Below are 7,808 nucleotides of genomic sequence, written 5' to 3'. Positions count from 1 at the left end.
AGATGAAACATCTGAGAGGCCCTTGAAAAGAGCGGGGAGGAAATCTCATCAAGGGGCCAAAGAAGAAGAAGCAGAGAGACTAAAAATCCAAGGCAATCAGGCCACTATAGAGATGTCTATCAGCAGAAATACTAGAACCAAGCCTCCCATGGGAGGAGCTACCCCAACCCCTACTAGTAAATAATGCGATTAGTCTCTTGGAACTGCAGAGGACTAGGGAACCCATCGAAAGTTTAAGCAGTCAAGAGCCTACTAAAGTCAGAACTTCTCAAGATCCTCATGCTCCAAGAGACTAAAATAGAAGGAGAAGCCCTTCTATAACTCAGCGAATCAAAATGGAAAACAAAAGTTGGAAAAGTGGTAAGTGATAGAAGTACATGCGGCAGGTTAGCCACTCTCTGGGAGGTTGACAAATTCCAACTTGAAAGCTCCTTTCAGACGCAACACTAGATTTACATTGAACTCCGACACCTACAAAGTAAGATAAGCATTACTCTCTTTAATCTCTATGTTCCTATACCCTATGTAGAAAAGGAACAATGTTTGCAAACCCTGACTGATTTTTTGGAAGCTTACTCCCTCAATAATATAATTATTGCTAGAGACTTCAATCTAATCCTTGACCCAAAGGAAAAGAGGAGGGACCAATAGCAAGGACCGCTTCCTCCCCTTAGTGGAAAACCTGATTCAACAATGGGATTTAATGGACTTCAAGCCAAAAAAAGTGCTATACACCTGGACAAATAATAGAATAGGGGAAGATAATATCTCAACTAGGCTTGACATATTCCTCCTTCAGAGTTCTTTCCTCTCCGAGAAGATGATCATTTCCAAAAAAATATTGCCAAAGTGGAACTCAGACCATAAACCCATCCTTCTACTGATGGAAGAAGAAGAAAACCTGGGACCAATCCCCTTCCGGTTCAGCCCACTCTGGGAAAACAGGGAAGGGTTTCTGGACACAGTGAATAAGGCTTGGTCCATTCATGTTCAAGGATCACCCATCTATTTTTGGGAGCAAAAGATAAAAGCCACCAAAACTTCCCTGAAGCACTGGATAAAATAGCCCACAGTCTCTCCCACTGCCCAAAGAAAACAAAGCACAAAGCAGTTGCTGGATCTCCAAATGGGCCTATAGACTCATGACATAACTAGAGCATAGATTCACAGGGAGCAAGAACAACAAATCAATACCCTCCGTATATTTAGAGAAGAGGAAGAATATTTGAGGCTCAAGTCCTCAGATCCATACTACAAAGCTTTGGCATAATGTTTGGGACCCATTTGAACTCCCAAAAATCAACTTCTTCTGTTGGACTCTCATACACAGAAGGATCCTCAATGGGGAAAACCTAGAGAAAAGAGGAATCATTGGTCCACACAGATGCCCCCTCTGCTACAAGGACCAGGAAACGATCGATCACCTATTCATAGACTGCCCCTTTTCTCAAGAGGTTTGGTTGCAAGCTACCATGAGGCTCAACATCCAATTCCCTCAAAAATCTTCGGTGGTTAGTCTTTTTACAACTTGGAAAGATTGCTATCCATACCCTTTGAACATCGAATTAACTTGGACTAAAATATTGAATGAAATCCCAAAATATATCTGCTGGGGAATCTGGTTGGCTAGGAATGAAGTCATCTTCAACAATAGACTTCAATCCACCAACACAGTCACTGCTAAGGCCAAATCCTTGCTGCTGGAAACTCTTGAAAATAGACCTTATAAGTCAGACAACGACCTTCTCCCTGAAGAGCTCAGTTGGCTAGGTGATTCCCTGAGACGAGCAAGCATCAAGAAGAATATCTCCTTGACTAGCCATAATCCAGAGTGGCGTCTCTGGATCTCTGAGGTGGAATTCCAAAAATGGTGGAAAAATCAAGGAAAAGTCATGATTTTCTTCGATGGATCCTCCAAAGGGAACCCGGGGATATCAGGGGCAAGAGGAATAATTTATTCCACAAATGGACAAAAATGGGACAACTATAGTTGGGGTCTAGGTTAGAGCACCAACAACTAGGCAGAGATCATAGGTCTGCTAAAATCTTGTCAGGGGGCTCAAAGGAACATAGGGGAAAACCTTAAAATCTTTGGGGACTCTGAAATATTGATTAAAACCCTTAATAAGAGTGATAAACTCAATAACCCTGCTCTAAACAAGACCCTAGCAAGAATAAGAAAGTTGGCTCATAACTTCACATCCTGCTCATTCTATCATGTCTTGCGAGCTCAGAACAAGGAAGCCGACATAATGGGCAACAAAGGATGTCTTTTGGCCCAAGGTACGCTGGTGAACAATGATGAGGACGTGGAAAGGCACCCAATCCCTTAATAGGCAAGGAGAGTCATCCAAGGGCAGAACCTACAGAACAAAGGCGGTCTCATAGGCTTTCGGTTGTCTGCATGGGCGAGCTGAGATAGGAGTAAAAGCAGGGTGCAGAATGGATTTCACTCAGAGGAAAATTTTGATGGACGAGAGGCAAATACTCAGGGCAGGGGAAGATCCAACAGTCATAGTGTGCTAGGAAAGATGGGGGGTTAAAGATGCGGGGAGTGGTAAGTGGTTTTCATCACAATGCTTCTAGCTGTTGGGCAGTTTTTCCAATATCGGACGCGATTTGACTCACGGCCTGACGCGTGGCAGGGAAAAACCGCCCATTTTGCGTGCCTCTGATGTGACAAAGGTCAAACAACAAACCGACGTGATAAGCATCAGATCTGGGCAGGGGAAGATCTGACAGTTTTCGCGTGCTTTTCATGGCGGGGTCTTATCCTTGCAATGGGGCTGGGCACGAAGATGGGTCCCAGTTAAAGCTCGCTCAGCTAGGGACGTGATAAGCTTCGGATCTGGGCGGAGTTGATCCATTAGCCATCACGCTTTGAAAAATAAGGGGAGTTATTTCGCCAAGAGTGGTAAGTGGGTTTGTTTGCACCGCTCTTGGCTGCTCGACAATATTTTTGAATCGAATGCGATTCCACTTAGGGGCCGACGCGTGGCAATATAAAACTGCCCATATCGCGCGCTCCTAAAGAATTAAGGTTCGGAAAGCATTGGACGCGATATGCGTCGGATCTGGGCAGGAGAAGATCTGATGGTTGTCGCATGTCGAGATCGGCGGGGGTTAACTCTGTAGTGGGGCCGGGTATGGGGGATAAGACAAATTTTAATCAAAATCATTTTAATTTTGCGGGTTGGTATTTTGGCCCATAGAACTTAATGTATGTGGGTTTTAACTTAACCTAGGAATGTACGAAAGCTTGAAAGAAAAGAGGACCATAGTCAAAGCAAGGATAGGAATCTCTTTTGCACCTGAATTCTCACACTTGTCTGCACTCGAGGTTGTTTGGCTTGCCCAACCTCTTCTTATTAATAAAATTCAACTGTTTCTATTAAAAAAAATCATAGTAAAAATCAATGTCGTAGTCTAAATAGCCGGAGGAATTTCCCGGAAAGTTATGGAAATTTTGGTCATATTTAGAGAAAATCCGGCAAGGATTTTTGTAAATCCAAGTTATAGTTGTTCAACTTCAAAATTTTAGGTGTTCTAGACATTTTTGATGGTGCTAAATCCATTTCCACCATCAAAAACACGATTCAAACACTGCCTCTACAAGATTTTTTGAAATTCTTTTGCCTAGATTCTAGCCACTTTTGGCCATCAAGACAATTTCTCTGCCTCAGTGAACGACTCGAAAAACAACCATAATAAAATACAAATATATAATAACGAATTAATCACGGTAAAAATCAATCATAATCAAATACAAATATATAATAAGTAATTAATGATGACGAATCATTTCATGTGATCACACGATGAACATTAATGGCCTTACAGAGCCACTTGGAATCATGCAGCAACATCCATGTAGCATCCTGTTTGTCATCAAATATTCTTTGATTGATTAAGGGACAACAAATAATTTGATTTCTTAAAGCACATAGACTTTGAAGCCACCTAATAATTAGACTTCATGCTGTATATGGCATAGCATTGTTTATTATTTTGTTTCATTTACACTTAGTAATGTCCCGTAACTTCTCGATATTGTCAAATAAAGGTTTAATGTAATAAATATAAATAATGTGAGGTTTAATCGGATAAATAGAAATAACTTACATTACTAAAGTAGGGTAAGGGGTTTAAATATAAGTTATAGCTTGAGGGGTTTAGAGAAGATTATGATAATTTTAATTTGATTTGTGTCGGTTAATTTAATCAAAGTAGGATAGTTTTATTTGAGTTACGTTGGTTAATTCAAATTTTTTAATTGACTTAAATTTTTTATTTTTCTTATTTTTATATTTAATAAGTTTTATTAATTTAAATGTTAATAGATATATTATGTAGAAATATAAATGAAGAGGTTGTAAAATGATATATGAAAGTTAAGATGTATTGAACAAAACTAATATTGTAAGAATGCATATAGACAAATTTAAGGGCTGGTGTAAATATTTTTAAAAATTATTTAACACATAATTTTAAAAGTTATTTAATCTTAGAGATATAGATGAAGAGAATGTGAAACGATACATGAAAACTATAAAGCATCTGCGTAAAACTAATATTGTGAAAATGTACATAGATAAGGTGAGAGGCTAGTGTAAATATTTTTAAATAATTGTTATTTAGCATATAACTTTAAAAATGATTTAAAGCTATAAATATAGATGAAGAGGTTGTGAAATGATGTATGAAACTTATGAAGCATTGCAGATAATTAATATTGTGAGAATGCACATAGATAAGGTTAAGGTTAAGGCCAATGTAAATAATTTTAAAAGTTATTTAGAGATATAGATGAAGAAGATGTGAAATGATATACAAATGTTATGAAGCATTGCACAAAATTAATATTTTGAGAGAATATATAAATCAAATTAGGGGTTAGTGTAAATAATTTTTAATATTCTCACATAGATAAAGTTAGGGGTTAGTATAAATACTTTTAAATATTTTCATATAGATAAAGTTATAAGTGAGTAAGTTTCGTAAATAATTTTAAAAGTTATTTAGCACATAACTTTAAAAGTTGTTTAAGGCTAGTATATATATATGGTGGATGCATAATTTTTAAAAAATATTTAGGATATTATAATTTATTTATTTCAATTATATGTTTATCAATAATAATTTTAATATTTATATTGAAATTAAAATTTTAATTTAATAAATATGTTATTATAATGTAATTTAGAAATTTAGAAAATAATACATTTTTTATTTTATTTTAAAAATCAAATTAATATACAATTTTTGTTATTCTAATTAGAAAGACTTTATTGTTTGATTAGTATCGGGATTATAATATTTAGCAATGTAGGGAGTAATAAACAAAATAATGTAGAAATAGAAGAATATCAAACTATTACATCAATTATTAACCACGTGGATAATCAATGTATTAAAAAAAAATTGTAGTTAAGAAATGACTTTTAGTATAAGAAAACCAAGAAAAGTAATGTCAAAAACATCCTTTGTAATAATAATGATATTAGTGTAGATATCTTAACTTCTGAATCTATCAAACACAGAGAAAGATCCAAAGAAATGTAAACCTCCTTTAAAATAGAAAACTTAAAAAATATATTTGCACCTCAAACATAATGCAATGATAATTATATACTATAGTGGCATTTTTTGAACATTGAATGTTGCTCAAAGTCCACTATGTAAAAATTCTCATTGTAGATTAACCTGATAATGCAATATACTAAAGCAAAATACTTTAATCTACTTCTACAATCCAACTTGCAGAAGCTTAATAGATTTGAGCAAGATCAAGTAGAACACATATAACTAGAAGAAGAATCAATACACATGAAACACAAAAAATACTCACAGGAAAGCCTCAGCTAAAAACCCCGCTATCTGTATTATCATACAAGTGGGAATATCTCAGGATTACACAAAGCCTTAGCTCACAAGCTATCCAGCTCTCACTACAATCCCTCACTACTGCTCATAGACAGAATATACAACACATATGCCTTCCTTCAATCCTCCAAGCCTCCTATTTCCTTGCGTAGTTTCTTCTGGGTCCTCTAGCTGCAACCTATGTGAATAATCCTCTCACACACAACACTAGCCTCTGAAACAACTGTGCAATCCTAAAGGAAATAATTCCTTCTTTATGGATGAGTTTCCTTTATAGGAAAATTCCTCCAACTGATAGTACACTATCACTTCCTTTAATCTCAACTGGGTCTTTCTTTGAACTGATATGCATTGGTTATTTATGAGAGAATATTCTGTTATCTGGAGAACACTAGTTGCATTCATGCATGCTTTAACTAACTGAACTCACAATTATTTCCTCCAACTGTTTGGAACTAATTTAACTGGACTTAACTCAGTTAACTGAGTTAACCAATTACAACTCAAATACAACTCATCCTTATCTCCTTAATTAAGGGATAACTTCCTCAATCAAAGGGATAACTGTTGCATGTCTTCACAAAGACTTCATGTTTGATTTTCTCCAACTAATTAACTCAAGATGAATTAATTCATCATTTTACAAACAACTGCTAAGATCAAATTCGAATTTTAATTCTCAATTTTAATTTAGGGACTAATTAAAATTGGAATCTATCTGGAAATGCTATTTATAGCAATGCTATTTTTAGCATTTCTATTTTTTCATTCCTTGTTGCTATTTTCCACATTGGTACCTGAAATGCTATCTATAACAATGCTATTTATGGCATTTCTTGTTGGTATTTTCAACACTCCCTCTCAACAAGAAAGACATTCAACTTGAACCCGATCTTGAACCTTTGGAATGTTCTGCATGCAACACTTCTCTCAAGTGTTATTGCTTCAAAAAAATTCAGATCTTCTCTGCAAACTCGCAGCCCATTTTTTATTTTTATTTTTAACTTCAAATTCTATTTTTGGTATACTGTTCACTGCTTCGATAAACTCAGCTCTGATACCATGTATAAATTCTCACTGTAGATTAACCTGATGATGTAATATATTAAAGCAAAATACTTTAATCTACTTCTACAATCAAACTTGTGGAAGCTTAATAGATTTGAGCAAGATCAAGTACAACACATATAACCTGAAGAAGAATCAATACACATGAAACACGAAAAATACTCACGGGAAAGCCTCAGCTAAAAACCCCACTATCTGTATTATCATACAAGTGGGAATATCTCAGGATTACACAAAGCCTTAGCTCACAAGCTATCCAACTCTCACTACAATCCCTCACTACTGCTCATAGACAAAATAGACAACACATATGCCTTCCTTCAATCGTCCAAGCCTCCTATTTCCTTGTGCAGTTTCTCCTGGGTTCTCTAGCTACAACCTGTGTGAATAATCTTCTCACACACAACACTGGCCTCTGAAATAACTGCGCAATCCTGAAGGAGATAATTCCTTCTGCATGGATGAGTTTCCTTTATAGGAAAATTCCTCCAACTGATAGTACGCTATCCCTTCCTTTAATCTCATCTGGGTCTTTCTCTGAATTGACATGCATTGGTTATTTATGCGAGAATATTCAGTTATCTGGAAAACGCTAGTTGCATGCATGCATGCATTAACTGACTGAACTCACAATTAGTTTCTCGAACTATTTGGAACTAATTTAACTCGACTTAACTCAGTTAACTGAGCTAACTAATTACAACTCAAATACAACTCATCCTTATCTCCTTAATTCAGGGATAACTTCTTCAATCAAAGGGATAATTGTTGCATGTATTCACAAAGACTTCATGTTTGATTTTCTCCAACTAGTTAACTCAAGATGAATTAATTAATTATTTTACAAACAACTGCTA

Source organism: Pinus tabuliformis, chromosome 9 (assembly GCF_031772625.1).
Source record: "Pinus tabuliformis cultivar Carrire ecotype Pingquan chromosome 9, CPIR1, whole genome shotgun sequence".
In the NCBI taxonomy this organism is placed as follows: domain Eukaryota; kingdom Viridiplantae; phylum Streptophyta; class Pinopsida; order Pinales; family Pinaceae; genus Pinus; species Pinus tabuliformis.
The sequence above is the reverse complement of the archived record's forward strand: the minus strand, read 5'-3'. Positions refer to the sequence as shown.